This window comes from Hydra vulgaris, chromosome 15, assembly GCF_038396675.1.
Source record: "Hydra vulgaris chromosome 15, alternate assembly HydraT2T_AEP".
In the NCBI taxonomy this organism is placed as follows: domain Eukaryota; kingdom Metazoa; phylum Cnidaria; class Hydrozoa; order Anthoathecata; family Hydridae; genus Hydra; species Hydra vulgaris.
The window spans coordinates 16400093-16420029 of record NC_088934.1 but is presented as its reverse complement, the minus strand read 5'-3'; the positions used below and the strand labels follow the sequence as shown (position 1 = coordinate 16420029).

The following is a 19937-nucleotide window of genomic DNA, read 5'->3' as shown; positions in this document are numbered from 1 at the left end:
CACTTTTACATGTTTTTAATTTATCTTTAAAACATGGAGTTTTTCCTGAAAAATTAAAAAGTGCAATGGTTACACCGATTTTTAAAAAAGGTGATCCTTCTGATGTTTCCAGCAACAGACCGATCTCAGTTCTTAATTGTTTATTCAAGATTTTGGAGCGTGTAATGTATAATAGACTTTATTGTTTCTTAAATGAAAATAATATTCTTTACAATAAACAATTTGGGTTTAAATCCAGTCGATCGACCGATCACGCAATAAATAACCCTGTACGTGAAATATTTAAAGCTTTTGATGAAAAAAAAAATTACTTTAGGTGTCTTTATTCATCTAAGCAAAGCGTCTGATACCGTAGATCATAATATTCTCCTATATAAACTTAAAAATTATGGTGTCATAAACTTAGATTGGTTTAAGAGTTATTTAAAGAATAGGAAGCAATCCATTTTATATGATGGTAAAAAAACAGATTTAATGACAATTAACTGCGGAGTCCCCAAAGGATCAATTCCAGGACCACTTTTATTTCTCATTTATATAAATGATTTGAGTAAATTTCCCAATATCTTAAATTCAATTTTATTTGCCGATGATACTAACATATTTTATTCTAACAAAGAAAGTAATATTTTACTTGCAACAGTGAACAAACAGCTTGCAAAATTAAGCGAATAGTTTATTTCGAATAAATTGTCCTAAATATTTAAAAAATAAAATATACTTTCTTCCATCGTCTTTTTGATAAAGACAATATTCTCTTAAAACTTCCAAAGCTTTTTATCAATAACTTTTATGTCAAAAGAGAGCTCTTATTGTTGTTTCTAGATGAAGTATTAGATGAAAATGTAACGTGGAAGGAGCACATACGTTTAATCCAAAATAAAATCTCAAAGAATATAGTCGTTTTATACAAAGCCAACTATATGTTAAACCAAAATTGTTTGAAATTCATTTACTTTTCTTTTATTCATTGCTATCTAAATACGCCAACGTTGCTTGGTGCAGCGCTAATGTCTAAAAATAAAAAGCTTCTAAATAAACAAAAACACACTGTGAGAATTATTGGAAACGTGGATTGTTTCTTGCACAGTAAAATTCTTTTTAATAGATTCAAAATTCTCAATGTATTTCAACTTAATCTATATCATATTCTTATATTTATGTTCAAAATATATAATAAAATGGCACCCATTTTATTCAACTCATCAGAGGACCTAAATTATGGAACACGCGATTGGATAATGAGTTAAAAAAATTTCTCCCCTTGATCAATTTAAAAAAAAATTAAAAAAAAAACTTTTAATAATTGGCAACGAAAGAGACTTCTTCTGAAACTTTTAAATAGGAGTAATCACTTTTTTTACTTGTTATTTACTTTATTTTTGCTCTATTTATTCTTGATTTTAAACTGAATCTTTACCTTTCTTTGATGTTCATGTTTTATCGTATTTTTATTTATTTTTAAATTCAAAACTTAATAAACAAAAGTTTGAAAAAAAAAAATTATATATACATGTAAAAAGTATTTTTATACTTGCATTTATATATGTACTACTATATGGATATTATATATGTACTATAGGCATATATTACATTGTGATAACGATAATATTTTTTTTTTGTTATTTATATTCTTGTTTTGAAGAGGCTTAAGACTGGCGATAGGACTGCATTTGTCTTTTTTTTGCCCCAGCCGTGTATAAACATTTTATTCAAGTCTAATTTTGTAAGTATTTTCTTTGTGCCGAAATACATAATAATAGTAATAATGAGTTTAATGAACAGTTATACTACCTTGTCAATTAAGTTACCTTGTAAATTATTATTTTAAATAACGATTGATAACTCTACAAGAAACCAGCTCAAAAAATCTTAAACTTAAGTGATAAGTTTAAAAGTATTGTTTTTGATGTTTGATTTATAAAATTCTTTATCAAAATCTTTTATATCACTTCCTACTAAATAAATATAAATTAATTATGTCATCAATATTTTTATTTAGCAAGTTATGAACAAATTATTAGGCCGGGTGAATAAAAAAAGCAATTGCTTTTACTCAACGTTTTTGAAGTAATTGCTGAACTTTACGTGCACACAAATTTGAGAAAAATTGCTCAAATTTTTATTCGCGTTATGCTGAGCAATTCATTCCAAAATCGCTGAGTGATGGCTAAACTTTACGCAAATAAAAATTAGCGGAAAATCGCTGAAATTTTTATTCACGTAAAGCTGAGCAATTACTCAAAAAACACTGAGTAGAAACAACTGCTTTTTATTATTCACATGAGTTCATTGACAGGTTTAAAGTTTCATTTAATAATTTTCAAACGTTTAAAAGATTAGGTAAAATTTCTCCTCTCCCTAAAATAAAAATATAAAATGTTTTAAAATATCAAATGTTTGTATCTTTCGCACAGTAAAAGATTATTAAATTGAATTGAAATCCTTTCCATGAATTTAAATAAAAGATTAACTCATTGACCAAATATTTGGGGCATGAGCCGCAAATATTTTGGGATAGTGTTGTTCCCAGACTCCAATCACCTCAACTTTTTACATGACTTTCTCATTTGACATTTGTATGAACACCCAAAATTAGGAGTTGTCATAATGTTTAAAAGTGCCATAACTGAAATGAGTTGTCTCATTAACTGAAAGGTTGTTAACTGTCTCAATAACTGAAAGGAGTTGTCATAATGTTTAAAAGTGCCTTAACTTTTTACATGACTTTCTCATTTGACATTTGTATAAACACACCCAAAATTAGGAGTTGTCTTAATGCTTAAAAGTGCCATATCTAAAACCTGAAGGTTTTTTCTTATTTTAACTATCAGTTAAAACTTCGCTTTTTATGGATAAAAATTAAAAAAGCCCCGCATGATTACTTTTTTTTTTTTCACAAAAATGCGTAAACTTTTTTGCACAAAAATACACAAATTTGTTTAATTTAAAGTCTTATTAGAAGTTAACATTTATAAGTTGTCACAAAAAAAATAAAAAATAAAAAATCCTAATGTTCTTTTTTAAAATGTAAATAAATAAATATATTGAAATGTAAGTAAAAATTCACCTAATTATATTTATTCTAGATTGTTGAACTCAATAATATAGAATAAATATTACTATAAAATTATCCCTTTTAGTCGTACCCCGGTTAAGTCGGACCATTCGCTAACTTCTACTGTTTTTTGGGGTCCCTTTGGCAAAATTACGCTTCCCTAGGACTTTTATTTTGAATTGCCTATAAGTGGATATTATAATAAAACTTTTAATTCTTCAAAAAAATTCCAAACTTTAAACGCTCGAAAATTAAATACCTGTGTCAAATATAATTTAACAAACAAAACGTTTTCACTGATATCTTCGATTAAATTTTATGGTTCTAGGAAAAAATCACGAGCAAAAAAAAAAAAAAAAAAATTTAATATTTTTTTGCAATTGATAGATTACCGACTTAAACCAAAACCCTCAGTCAGTGTAGCAGCACTCTTTGCATGTTCTACTTATTTGTCAGTCGATTTATGAAAAATGATAGATTAAGATTTTGCTTGTAACAATATGGTTAAAATATTTATATTATAAACAACTATAATATTGATATATCGTTTATTTTATGTACAGTAGAAAAAAATCTTGGGGTAATTTTTAAGTGGGATAATTTCCTGCTGCCAAACTTAATTTACTAAAAATGTTGAAGGTTGCTAAAAAAAAGTTAACAAATAGAACTATAGCAGAAAAATACATAATACTAAAAGAACACGACAAAGGAGGATCATCTGTATCTATATCAAATAGTATGTCATTCCAAAAAAAACCTTGTCTGGATGATCAAAAGAAAAAAACACAATGTACAGGTAAAAGGATCTCAGAATGTTAGGTGTATTTTAAGATTCTGCTAAGCTCCAAATATTTAAGCATATACTTTGTTTTTATTTTTGAGAGTTGAAAAAAATACTCTTGCTAAAAATGCTTTTTTCATTAGGGACCTCAGAATGTCAGGTTAAATAATAGGTAATATTGTTGCCAATACTGCTTAGGTAATCATGAATTTCTTCAAGTATTACTTATTTTCAATGCTGAATATATTTTTAAATGTTTGGTTCACTTATCTTTTATACCTTTTGTGTTCCACCACACAATGCTAGGTTAAGGGGCCTCAAAACGCTAGGTAAATAAAAGTTAATTAAAAAAAAAAAGAAGCTATTTGCATATAATTTCTTCTCGACATTATGAAATGAATATTCTGCTTATAGTTTCATTACGAAACCTCCTTAAAAACTCACTTTAGTATGTTTTCTTTCTTTGTTTTTTTTTAACAAATAATTAGATTAAACTAAAGTGCGTTTACTAAAGTAGAGTACAAGTACAAAAGTGTGTTTTGATATTCCTTTGCAGTAGAGAATAAATAAGAAATGGGAAAGTCCTTTAGAGTTAAACCAACAAGCCAATCAAGATACAATGTTCTAAGAGATGCCATGTCAAAGCAAGCCTGTAGAAACTTCCGTGGATATCAGATTACTAAGCTATCACCAAATCCTCAACGAGCACTCCAAACAAAGAAGCTCAGAAAGTCTTTTTGAAGCGCTGGGATGTAAAATATCAAAAGTACATTACCAAAAAGAGACAAGGAACTGTATCCATAAATCGTGCCCTTAACTGCACAAAAGAAATGGCATGTAACCACCTCAACGAGTCAACTGAAGAACTTATAGAATTTTATAGTTTCATAGATGCAAATCCATTAGAAACAGGTGTATGGCAAGGAGATATAGATATCAATAGAATCTATAACTATGATAAAACCCCCAGTTTATAAACTATGGAGTTGATAGTACTCCAAATGGTTTAGTGTATGCTGGGAAAGGGAAAAGTTATCAAAAGATGATAAGAGAAAATAGAGAATGTGTACCTATACATCCTTTTGCTTTAATCGGAGGAGATATAGCAATGTGCCACATCATATTCAAGAGAAAAAGGATTAGTGCCCACATGGAAAGCACAAAAGAAGCAGTTATAAGAAATCCAAATCTTCTAATCTCCACAAATGATAGTGAAAGTCAGGATCACAGTACACTTCTAAGTGCATATCAAATATTTGACCACTTTTTAAAAAAATATGTAAAACGGTCTATTGTTGTCCTGTCTGATGGTCACTTTTCAAGATTTGACAGTGATGTATTGAAATTTTTAAAAAGCAAAAATATTAGACTTTTTATCATTCCACCTGACACAACTGGCGTTACCCAGCTCCTTGATCAAATCAATCAGAAATTTCACTCTGAGAACAGAAGTGCAAATTTTTTCTTTATTATTTGTTTATGACAATCAACAGAGAAGGTTTCATGAATATACTTGCAGAGTTATGGCCAGAGTAGGCATGAAAACAAACAATCATGAATGCAGGTAAAAAAGTTGGCATTTTAAGTAGAGGATTCAGTGTTAAGTGGATGCAGGAAGTTTTTACGAGCTGAGCTGTGTATTAATGAAAATACTAAAAAAAAATCAATTAACAGCAGCAGTAACAATTTCATCTGTAAACATAAATACAAAAGTGCCATGGAAGCTTATCGAACAATATCTGATAAATCAATATCACTGGAAGAAATACCTAACTTGTTGCCTGTAACCAAAGTAACACCTAAAATAAACAAGGAAAATGTTAGAGTTACCCAGGTTCACGGCTCAATGGAGGGGAAAAAAATATTGGAAACAGTTTCTTCAATCAAGGAAGATAAAGCTAAAAAGGAGAAAGCTAATAAAGAAAGGAAATCCAAGCAACAATAAAAAAAAGGAGGCATTCTATAAATGTAAAGAAGAATGTACATGTGGAAAGAATGTTTGTGCAGCAAGTAAGCTTCAAGAATGCTCGTGTTGACATAAAGTTTTGAAATCTACATGTAAAGCATTATGTCAAGGTGAAATAGGCTAAAAATGGAATATGATCAAACCATTTTGTAGAATAGGACCCAGAAAATGCCTTCAGTTTGAGTCTGATGAAGATAACATTGAAGACTTCATTCTATAACCGATTTTATTCAGAATACAACCTAGCATTCTCTATTCGCTGATTTTGGATTAAAGTTTACCTGGATCTTATTTTTATATTTTTTGTTCATAATATTTTTTTTGTTAATGTTAATGTCTGTTAATGTTATTAAAAAAAAATTGTAAAAAGTAATGACTTAAGTTTGTTATATAGTTTTTGATTTGGTACCTCAAAACGTTAGGTGCAGCACCTCAAAATGTTAGGTATTTTAAAAGGCGATTTTAAGAAAATTAGATTTATTCCGCGCACGCATCTTTCTAGCACTATTTTTGGAGTCTTAAGGCAACATTTCTGATAAGGTTCTGCAAACTTATTCTTAGAGGGGCTTGAAATGCTCAAAATTATTTTTAAAAAATGTGTCATTAGCTTGTAGACTTTTTTTCAATGTCTTCGTAATTTAGGCTATTTTTTAAGTATTACATGTAATATTTTTTTATTTATGACTTAACATTATTTCTTTATTCAGATTATTCAAAGCTTTCAGAGTTTATTTAAAAAAATCGAGTTCTATATTGGTTTACTTCCGACCTGACATTATGAGGTCCCACTGCATTCTGAGGTCCTTTTATCTGTATCATAAAATTATCTCAATACACATAATATAATCTCGATAAGTCGGAAATTTTCAAAAAGTACGACATATCGAGAGCTTCACTTAACTCAGGCATTTGCTAAGTCGGAAAATATATACCCCTTTCGAGTCTGAATTAATGGGATTCCACTGAAGAAACATAAATAAATTTCACTAGTCTTTTTCTAGCATTTTGATTCAGAAGATCAGAAGGCCGTATGAACTTTTTTAAAAACTTAATTTATTCATCAAAAAAAACTCTACAGATAAAAAAAAGTTTCTTATCAATGGTCTCAAACTTTTAATCGATTAATTCAATTATTCAAAACATCCTTCGTTATTACTACAAAGTATTTAAAAAATGAAACAAGTAGTGAAAAAATTTCAATCAGTTCCTTAAAGCTGCCAATCTAAAATTAAAAAAAAAATAAAAATAAATAACTAAAACAATTTACTAAAGTTATCAGACATTTTATTTAGATCCGATTCTTTGCTTGGTTTTGAAGTAGTTGCAACTGACTGGAGCGATGAAGTCCCAGGTCCGATTTCTGCTAGAGCATCAATCAGCTCCAAACCATTTTCTTCAGCCACTTGTATAATTAGAGAATCAACCTAAATCAATTAGATTATCAATATTATTCACGTCAACACCACAAAAAACATATTGTTTAAAGGTAAATAATTACTTATTTAAAAAAACAAGTGATAAATAAATAATTTAAATAAATACTTTTGCAAAAAATTGTACAACACACTTTTTCAAGGTCCATAGACGCAAGCGCTTTATCTAATCCTTTCACAACAGTTCCCATGTTCTTTGTTAGCTGAAAAAATATAAAATTTCATCTTTAAAACAAAACTATAAAACTAATAAACACGCATTTACTTAAACTATATTACATGAAACAAAGATACAATAGATACTTTAATAAATTCAATACTCATGATATACAATGCAAAGTATATCTCATTTGACAATGAAATATATTTTCATGATAACAATAAAATACATACTCATGATAACAATGCAATATTTATTCATAATTACAATCCAATAGATACCAATGATAACACACACACACACACACACACACACACACACACACACACACACACACACACACACACACACACACACACACACACACACACACACACACACACACACACACACACACACACACACACACACACACACACAAAACACATATATATTAGGGTTATGTCTTTGAGATCTTATGTTCGAGGGTCATCAGTAAATATTTGTACCAAAGTAATAAAAAACATTAATTCGATTTTCTTGTTGAAAAAGGTCATCTTAAAACCAAAAATTGGAATTTACCATATATGTGTATGGATAAAATTTCAAAATAATTTTATGAACATTATTTTTAATTCTAATTCTAATTCAAATTCTAATTTTTTTAATTAGAGAGTTATTATTTGGTTTTTAAGCATTTAACAGTATACTGTCGCATCATAACACTCTTAATTAAAAATAAATATAAAATTAAAAACTTAAATTCTATAATTTAAGTTTTAATTCTACAATTCTAGGAGTACGAAAAGCTACTGTATATATCAAAAAAATGTTGTGTAGTATTCAGTTTAATTAAAGCGTAATATACATTCTTAGTTTTGACAAAATAAATAAAAAGATCTTAAAGACACTTGATTGCTTGTTGTGCATACTGATTTTTTCTGGAAAAATGGTTCCTGATTCCAAAACTTTTTACTGATAATCATCTGCATTGTATATTACCAATGGTCCTCTCATCTGTAAGAGATAAATCTTCAAATGTTGAGTAGTGAGTCACTTCTCTCTGGTAGAAGAATAAATGCCAAAAGAGCTAGTATTGCTTGAGAATTTTATTTTCAGAGATAAATGGATCATCTTCAGGGAAAAATGGATATATCAATATTGGTAGCCTTCAAGGACATTTTTCTTTTTTTGGATGGATGAATAGTTTTTTAACTAGCAGCCTTTCTAATTGTATACCTGACCTGTCCTTTGCTTTCAATCTGAAGGTGATACAATCTTTTTTACAGAATAACTCCTCATCTTTTTTTGTGATGTCACAAATTTCATTCAATGGATCATTTTCTTTGTTTTATTGTTACACATTTATTGTTGGTCTCCACACTTGATCCAGATTTGCCTGTACAACTGGAATTGATAAATTTATGATGATAAACTTTGATGGATTCTCCCAAGAACAGATAGCAACCAATAATTTGAATTTTGAGTGGTATCCTGCTGTTATCTTCCAGTGATTGCTCTTTTAGTGGAAGAGTTCTTCTGTTCCTATGTGACTCATCAAATTGAACAAATTTCTTCACCCATCTTGTTTCTTTCAGTAGTGGCAGCACTTTTCTTAAAGGACATTATGATTGAAGATAATTGGATATATTTGAATACATTTCTGAAGGGCAGTAATAATAAATTATACTATTGAACTTCTATTTTATTTGACTACCATCTGGCAAATACAGATTAATGCATAACTATTATCATAGATCAATCAGGCAGCTTATATAGTCTAAATTTTGCTATTTTTCATAAATTCTAGAAGACTTCAGGAAAAACTCAGAAAAGTTTCAAAAATTTCTAAAACATCCAAAACAGTTCAGAAAATTCTAAAAAGTTCCATAAAGTTTAAGAAAACTCTAGGCTCCAGAAAGCCATAATGCTACTGCCTGCAAATACTTTTATTATACAATTTAAAAAATTTCTTGTTGTGGGTGACCTTTTTTTATAACAATTAGAATAAAACCCAGTTTCATTACTTTTGAGCAAAAGTTCATCATCTTATTCCACAGGAAATCAATTATTTTACTAGAAATTAAAAATTCATAACCCTAATATATATATACATATATATATATATATATATATATATATATATATATATATATATATATATATATATATATATATATATATATAATGATAAAATATATCACATAAAACAATGCAGTATACAAATGATGACAAAGCAACACATATTAATGATTACTTTGTAACAGTTATTTGACCTAATACTGAATAAAAAGATGAGTATACACTTTTCATCATGATTCCAGATTGTACTCTTGATCGAACACCATTGAGTCGAGAAGCCATGCGCAAGTAATTCAGTGATTCACTTTTCTTCCGTATTGCATTTTCTGCATAAATTCTAGCCCCATCTACATTTTTCTGCTGCAAAGCCTATAATTTTAAAAACCAATATAAAATAAATAATTAATAAATAAAAAACAAACTATATGCATTACAAATTATATAAAGATTAAATAATGATTTATGACATTAAAACTTATACAATGAAGATTATTTTTAAAAAGTTTATGTGAATTAGAGTATCAATATTTTAAATTGTTTATGAATATATTTTAACTAGTACCCCCTTTATTATAAAAAATTACTATAAGAATTATATATAAATATGAGCTTTATTTAAAAAAAAGTATTTTCTATCTAGACTTTTTTGCTTCTTATAATTTCATATTTTTACTTTGTTGCAAAGTTGATTTTACTACTGCTTGTTACTAAGTTGATTTTAACTTTTTTTATTCAATTAATTTTACAAAACCTTACTAAATTTTTTAGTTTTATTAAATTTTAAAAATTTCTAGACATAGTTCTTCAATAACTCAAATACTCCTCATTTTATACTAACATTTTCTAACGATTGTACTCTACAAACAAGTGTACACATTTTCTAACAAATGTACAAACTTTCTAACAAATGTAAAAATCAATGTACAACTCTACAAACAAATATACTTATCTACAACTAAATGCATAATTTTACTAAAAAATGTACAAATCCAATAAAAAATGTACAAACCTACAAAAAAATGTAAAAACCACTAAGAAATGTACAAATTTACATACAAATATAAAAATCTTCCATTCTACATGGACACCTTTAAACGGAAAGGGACCACTATAGTAACTATAGTATAGTGAACTCCATTCAATTAAAACCATGTTTTAATTTATACTTTATGTAATCTTAATAAAGATAAAAAATTTTATGATTATATTATGTTTGCTCTAAACATAATATAATCATAATCTTCGTTTAATAAAAAGCAGGAACCTAATTTTTATTATAGAGCATTAAATATTCTATTTCAATATAAACAAACTTATATGAAAATAAATGATTTAAAGTTCTCATTGGTAAAAATGATTTTGATAGTATTGTAGATTTTTAATGATGATCAAACAACAATTATGTTTTCATTTTCTAATTAGTTTTCAGTAATTTTTGGAATTCCAAAGACATGAAAAGTCAACAAAAATTACTAAATAGAAACAAACAGTTAAAATTTGTGCTACTAAATAGTAACATATCAAATCCAAAAAAAGTTACTAAATCATCATCTAATAAATTTTCAGTAAACTTCTAAAAAATAAAACAAATTTCCATAATGAAATGAAAATATATATATATTAATTTTTTATATTTAATCTTTTAATTTTAATTTACAACTAGATTTACCTTTTTGATTTTACCCTCTTGAATCTTTTGCTCTTTTCACATTTTTTGAACGCTCTTTCCAATTGTTTCGCAGCAAACTTAAACAAAATTGAAAAAAATTCCTTGTTTTAACTATATTTCTAGCACCTTTTAGAATGTTCTGGTTCTTTTAAATATCTTTTAAAACTTTCCAGAACAATCCACTTTCTAGAACCTTGTAAAAACTTTCAGATCTTTCTAGTGACTTCTGCAATCTATGTTAATTGTTTGACATTTTGTTAGCAGAGTAAACTGACATATCACATAATATCCCATACAAATATATTCCATGGTTACTGTAGGTGGAATAATCGCAACACTAATATCACAATAATGCGAGATTATAGCAAAAACAAATAAAAAAATATGGTGATTCCAAAGAACTTAAAATAAGCTTCAAAAAAAATGTATATAACATGCATGGGATATGATGTAAAATTCAATGAAATATGTTGATATTTAACTCAATATAATGTTGATTGAAAAACTAATTCAGTACATAAAAAAGTTAAAACATAAGCCTTTCCATGATAGACAAAATTTTTTGAAACTAAATATAAAAACCATCTAGAACTAATTTTGATGTGATGGTAAAATGATAACAAATTTATCAACAAAATATTGCTTATTCTGCTTTCAAATTTAAATTCTTGAAATGCATTGCAACATTATTAATATCGAATGACAATACAAGATGACACTCTAAATATAACTATGTCCTTTAAACTGTATATGTTGTAGGTTCAGCATTTCTTGAATTCTGAATAGACTAGAGTATTTTTGGCGTATCATGAAATATGCAGGCTTCACTATTTTCATCAAATGAAGGTTAGGGATTGAGAAATGGCATTAAAAAAAAATTAAAATTACAAAAAAAAATTTAAAAGTCAACTTACTTTTAGTTGAAAAAATGTATCTAAAAAAATTTCAATTTAAAAATTAAAAGAAAATATCTAAAAATTGAATCGAATAAACAAAATAAAAAATTAAAATTAAAAAAAAATGTTACTCCAGAAAATAAACAAAAAAAAATTGAAAAAATTTAAATTAATTTACAATAAAAAACTCATAATTGCTCAACAATTGATCTATTTGTTTTAATCACAATTTATCTACTTTTTCTATTTTATTCTTTAACAAGAATAAACACACATTTCCTATTAGCACTGGTCCGTAAGGTAAACCTTAAAGACTTATTAAATAAAGTATCTGTAAAAATTTTCTAACTTTATAAATAAAATTTTAAACTTATAAGATTAAACAGAAATAAAATCAAACAGAAAACAAATCAGGATTCCTAATATCATATTTAATTTTACAATTTTATTATGCCTTCTTATACACTTTTACAACTATATGTACAAAAATTCTGAAAATAGTATAATAAAATTATAAATTTTATCATGAAATATAATGGAACTGAACTATAATATACTAATAAAGTAAAACTGATATTATATAAATTCATCGCAGCACTTATGTTTAAGCTATAAAAATTTTTTTAAATATATAAATAAAAACATACAATAAACAATTATTACATAAACATGTATTTTTAATGCGATGTTTAGAATAACTCTTATCATTAAAAAATAAATGCAAATTTAGAAAATTTTTAAAACGACGCTACTTAAATACTCAAAACTTACAAATACTAATTATATAAGTTACAAAACATAAGAGTTACAAAGGCATAAAAATTATTATCAATAAATATTATTTAATGAACAAAATAAAAATCATATTACTACAATTAGCATGATTTTCATGCTATTTACTAGCATTATTCTTTATAAAAGTAGTATAGTTATGAATCATAACTTATGATAATATTTGGGCTTTGCTTTGCATTTTAGGTATATAACTTGCTTTGCATTTTAGGTATAAAGATAAATATTGTTCATGTAGTTATATATTCAAAAATCTTTTGTTTATCTCACAACTACCTATGCAATTTAAACAGTAAAAAGTAATGATATTTAATTAAAAGCTTTGAACCACTGCCCGATACATGCACCGGTTTTATAATCGGTTTATGTAACATAATATTTACGAACCGGTTTATGTTATATTTATGTTATATTTACAAACCGGTTTAGTTTACCCATAGTCATAAGAAATATATTAATAATAAATAAATTTATTTCTTATGATTATGATTTACCTATGTTTCACATTGATACATTCCGATCCTAATGGTAGATTGTTACCATCATACGCCGGTTAACTTCGAAAACAATATAGTTACTTTGGGTTTTTTTAACAAGCTCTAAATAGTAATTACTCTAAAAGAAAGGGCGGATTCATAGGGGAAAAGGTGGGATAGGAGTATTGTTCCCTTAGCCTTACTAAGATTTTTCGAAAATAGTTTTATTTGGAAAAATCGGATCGGGTGTTGATGGAAACAGTCATTTTTTTTTTAATTCTATTTAAAAAAATGACTGTATCTATGCTATTAAAGATCACCGCAGTTTTCAGTTAATCACCAACACGACTTCTATTTTTAAAAACATTCATACACTATCATCTCCCATTATATTGCAATAATAGGAAATTATTATTTTACACAACTATTTCCTATTATTGCATTTTTGCCGCAATAACAATACTTCATAAATATTGAATCTATTGTTCCACAATCCCAGCACCTAAAATAGGTGGGATGCAACTCGCATTTTTAAGATGTATGTATGTATGTATATATAGACACACACACACAAACACACACCCAAATGGTTTTTACTATGTTTTATAAAAACTAAGTTTGACATTTTTTTGGTGTTGTATATGCTTTAACGCATTTTTTTATTATTTATAGTGAACCACAAAGAGCATCTAAATCAGAATAAATAAGTTGTTTTAAGACTTACTCATTGATATGAACAGCACGATTACAAGACCAGATATAGATTTTCAATCAAAAATCTGAATATCTATTTGCAATCATTACTTATAATATTTAAAAAAACCATACCTATTTCACAATCTGTACATATAATTCATAATGCTTCTTTAATTTGGTATTTTAAGTATCCTCCAATCAGGTTCTTTCCCTGATAATGCTATTGAAGCCAGAGACAAAGAAAGCAAAACTGCCCGTGTTAGTCATGCACGTATAACTTTCTTGGCAGAAAACACTAGAGATACAGCTAATTATTTGTTTGTGACATTTGATATGTACCTTTATCACATGTTTTTTTGAATCTTATGCTATTGTTAGTAGTTTAGACTATATTTTTTTGGCTAGGGGAGAGCGGGTCTAAAAGTCATAAGGGTTAGTTGTCATAGTCGGTATTTCGGAATGTTGCGGCTGGATTAATGCTGCAATTTTTTTATATTATATAAATGGTATTGAAAGATGAATGCTCAATTAATTTCATGAAATTCGCGCAAATGGTTTTTCTACAAATCCAAAAAAAAGTAAAAATTTCGTTGGTAAGTAACTTTTTAACTTTTTTTTTGTTCAAATGTTCAATACAGTAACAATATGCAATATTTGTGTTGAATACATTAAAATGTTTATAGTTTTGGAAATTCTTTTATTGGTGTGCTAGTCATTTTTCAGATTTACGGCAAGGATAAAAAGTTATTTAGATCAAATCTTCCTTTACCCCAAGTGGAGCAAGTTGTCCTATTTTAAAGAAGGCAAGTCGTCATTTAAAAAAAAATTGCCTCGATACTCTCATATATTTGTAAAACTTGATGTTAATAACACATAGAATACTTATAATAAGCAATAAATATCACTAAAATGAATTAGGCATAATATTTAAGATTAATAAGCCTGAGTAAACATTAATAAATAATAGTTATAGACAGTTATAAAGTTATACTTACTTGGACTTGACTTTATTAATTTACTAACAAAAAATAGCCTAACTTTTTTTTTTTGCTTTATCAGATTTTAAATCATGGTTCACAATTATCAAGGAAAAACCAGTAGAGGTACCACTGCTAAATGCGTAATCCTTGAAGCAGTGAAAGCTGTAAAGTTAAATGACAGAAGCATAGTCCAGGTGTCTCTAGATTTTAGCATCAACTATAGAAGCCTACAACGCTATTTGTCAAAAGCCTCTACAGAAGATCTTGAAGAAAAATCGATAATACTTTAACTTCGCACTGGCTGCGTACAACCTAGGTTTGTAGATTGTTAATATGTTTAAGGGTTATATTATTTATCATAAATGACTCCATAAAATATGTATTTATACTAGTATATATTTTATATTATTTCCGACAAGTGTTGACACAAGACCTTCATCTTGAACTCTGTAGCTACTTGCAAAGAGCTTCAGATATTTACTTTGGCCTTGCACCAAAAGATATTAGGAAACTAGCATATCAATTAGCAGATGCTAATAAATTGGCTATGCCAAAATCATGGATGGCAATCATTGTGCTGGAAGAGATTGGTTTATGTCTTTCCTACAAAAAAATCCAATATTATCTTTAAGAACTCCAGAGGCTACAAGAATTGCACATGCCATAAGTTTTAACAAACACAATGTTGAAATGTTTTTCAATAATCTTCAGGTGTGTCTTCAACGTCCATAATTCACACCAGCATATATTTGGAACATCGACGAAACAAGGGTAACTACAGTTCAAAAGCCTGATAAAGTGATCTCAAGAAAAGGGCCAAAAGTAAGTAGGGGCAATAACCTCAGAAAAAAGAGGTACTTTAGTTACCTTGGCATGTGCTGCCTCTGCTATTGGTATTCCACCTTTCCAAGATCTTTCTTTCGTATTTTCAAGAGTCAATTTTAGGGACCATTTTTTAACTTCTGCGCCATCTGGCAGTGATGGGGATGCGAATCCATCTGGTTGGATGAAGGAAGACACATTTTTTAAATTTCTTACTCATTTTGCAAAGAATGCACGGTCTTCAAAGGAGCATCCAATTTTGCTACTGGTTGACAATCACCTTTCGCACTTATCATTGAATGTACTAGACTATGCGACAGCAAATGGAACTATCACGTTAAGTTTTCTACCCCATTTCACCCACAAGTTGCATCCACTAGATAGAACTGTCTATGGTCCTTTTAAAAAGGCTGTAAATACAGCCATCAACAGTTGGATGGTCAGAAACCCTGGAAAAGGTATGACAATATATAGTATACCAGAAATAGTGAAGGTTGCATTTCCATCGAGCATGACACCAAATAACATACTGAGCGGCTTTTCTTCATGGGCATCAACCCATTTAACCTTCAAATATTTACAGACTTAGACTTAGCTCCAAGATCAGTAACAGAAATACCTATGCCAGTCGAAACCAATTCTCAATTAACAATGCCTCAAGTTTCAAAGGTTGCAGTCTCACAAGAACAATCCACTTTTGCTTCGAGTTCAACTTTGTTATCACAGGAGCCTTCAACATCTCAAGTGAAATCAATTTAATGCTCTGTGCTTGCAACTTCAGATAAAGTAAGGCCATTACCAAAGGCACTAGAAAGAAAGCCTTCAAAAAACACACACAATAGAGAACTTCATCTATATTGACTGATTCCCCATACAAAAATTTTATGAGATCATCACAGCCACTGCAAAAAAATTCAAAAGTTCTGCTAAGGGAAAGGAAAAAGGCAAAGCAACATCAAATGATACAGCAGTTTTCATCTTCTGATGAAAACTACTGTATCATTTGCATGGATATTTGGGCTAATAGCAGAGATGCTGAAAAATGGATAAAATGTTGTGAGTGCTCAAGCTGGGCACATGAAGAATGTACAGCAGGAGGGTCCAGCTACATTTGTCATAAAGGTGACTCTGTTGATGATTTTTAATGGTCAGTTTCAAAGTGTTTTAGTGTATAAATTATATTTGTTATTTTTAATAATTTATAAATGATTAATGTAACACTTGTTTTCTGTTTGAAAACAATTTTTTTTACCTTTCAGACCTACACTTATACCTTATACCAACTTATACACTTATTACCTTTCAGACCTACACCTACTTATAATAAAGTATCATTATGACAACTTGCCTTGACGGTGGGGCCAGTTGTCTTACCATGGAGCCTTCTTTAGAACTGATGGCATAATATACTCAAATGGTCTGAAATTTTCCAAAGTTGTTTTTTAAATAACTATAATGATAAACTACCATATAAAATAGTTATTATGAAAATTGATCAATTAGTTTTTGAAATCTCTGGAAAAATATGAAAAGTATGACAACATGCCCCGCTCTCCCCTACTTTTGTTAATTTTTTTGTTTGTTAAAGAAATCTCAATACAATAGTTTATAATAAAAATTCAAAGTTTTGTTGTTTTTTGTTTTTAAAAACAATTAAAGAAATAATTTAATAAATTTTAACTAGTAGTTAACTAATCTAAAAAGATCTATATCATGAAACTAATATGTTATACTGAAACGCTGTTCAGCATTGAATTTTTTAAAAAACTGCTATTTTCATTACTAAGTTATTAAAAACATCTATTAGAACGTTAAGAAACTTTGTAAGAAACTAAAGAACAAAGAATCAGATAATAGCAGATTTGTTTAAAATTTTAATTTAAAATCTAATAATGGAAGTCATTTACAAATAGTTTAAGTAAATACCAGCTAATAATATTAATGATACGAATAACAATGATGAAAATAAGATAACCAACTGAAACAATTACAGGAATGATAAGATAATTTTATAATAATAACAAAAAAAAGTCAGAATTCATTTTTAAACAACAGTAGTAATAAGCTAAAGCAGCTGGAAACTGCTTTATTTTGTCACTATTCTATTAAATAGACCATTCCATTAATGACACAAAATTGCATATACAACATTGATATGTTTATTTGATAAGATAAAGTATATTTTGCGGGGTTTAAGAAGAGTTATACACTATTTCTAAGAGCACATTAAAAGTAATCTTCAACACAACAAATTATCACATAACATTACGGTGTAAGAAAAATTATTACTGTAAATAAATAGTAGTACAAAACAGCAATAAGATATTATCTAACTACAGTTAAATCATATTTTGCAATGTTACCTGAAAATAAAACTAATCCTACCTTAATTGAGTTGAATTCAATTTTTACTTAACTGTTAGCAAATGATTAATGAAGTAAACTTAAATTCATGGAAGTTTACTAAATTAAAACCATATTTCAACAGCAGGCAAACTAAGATAAAATAATAGCAAAATTAAAACCAATGAAATAAAAATATTTTAAAAAAATCATTTTTTTAAATAAAATTATTTAATAATAATAAAATAAAAAAAAATAAAAAACTTCAAGTCTTTGAAACCTTGTAACAAAAGCTTCTTTAAACTCAAAGCATAAAAAAATCCATAAAGTTCCAAGCATAAATAAAAATAATAAATCCAAATAAATAAATAAAGCTCCAAGCATAAATAAAGTTATAGACAAAATAAGCATAAATATAAAAAAGAAGAATAACAATAACTCTCTAAATTAGTGCTACTCTTTAAGCTAATTTTAGGTTAATGCTACTCTTTAAAATAATACTACTATTTATAGGGTTGTGAGAATATTCGTTTTTTGCCGTAAAAAAAGTGTTTTAAAAATTGGTCCGCATATTTTTTGATTTAGCAAAAAGTTGAATTAGGCCAAACCAGGCTGCACCTCTATTTTGGAGCTAAAGGAAATGAAATTTTGTATTTATTTTAAAAAAAAAGTAAAACTAAAATTTGATTTATTTCATGGCTATTTTTGTAAATAAAAAATAGTGTAATTTTACTTTTTAAATCTTTGATGTTTTTCTATGAATCACTGCTCCTAAAATAAGCAAGGGTCCTTCTTTAATTCAAAGGTTCTTTTAAAATATTTATTAAACCACCTATCCTCAAAATTTGATTTCTGGCTTGTTTATCATAAACTAGCTACAACTAGTAAAATCAAATAATTATCTTACTTTTAGTACAAGTAAGATGACTACTTCATTTTGAATCTAGTATAAAACATTGACACTCACATTATATATTACTTATTATGACACTTACATTAATTATTATGACACTTATAATTCATATACCAAGTGATGTACTGCATTAAAATAAAACATATTTGCCTATTTAGTAATTACAATATTAAATATAGCTCAGCGTGTATCCTTCGATATACTACAATGATTTTGTAATCAAAAACTTCGACCATATTAGTGAATCGTGCATAGCGTATGTGTTGTAAGAATGTATTTTCTTGTGTTATTTTGTAGAATTTCATATCAACATATATATTTTTTGAAAAGTAGAATAGTTAAACAATATTTTTGTGCTGTTTCTTTTTGTAGTTACCACCGCTATCGTTGAATTTATGGTACTTAAAAACTTCGTTGTTGATCAGATGTATTATTCATATTAGAGGAATATTGATAACTTTTTTAAATCTATTGGGCCCAGTGCAAAAACTTATTTTCTAAGTGCATGCCAAAATTCATTAAAAAATATTATGTAGCAGACACCTAATTTTTTAATGCAAAATAGGTACTTATGCGCTGTAAGAATGTGTTATTTTGTAGAGTTTTGAACCAAAGTATATATTTTGGAAAAAGTTGAAAAGTTACGCATTATTTTTGTGTTGCTCTTTTTAGTAGTTACCACTGCTATCATTAAATTTACTGTTCTGAAAAAAATTATTGTTGATCAGATGTAAAATTTATATTAAAAGAATGTGAATAACTTTTTTAAATCTATTTGTCCCTGTGCAGAAACCGATTTTCTAGGTGCATGCCAAATTTCATTGAAAAATATTATGTAGCAGACACCTTAATATTTGTAGCACCATAGGTACTTAAGCTTAACTTGAAAGC

General features: G+C 27.6%; 1 pseudogene; it reads right to left on the bottom strand.

Annotated features, from left to right (window-relative positions):
• Nucleotides 1–6901: 6901 nt before the first annotated feature.
• Nucleotides 6902–13680, bottom strand: LOC136091790 (charged multivesicular body protein 1a-like; annotated as a pseudogene).
• Between the last annotated feature and the right edge of the window lie 6257 nt (nucleotides 13681–19937).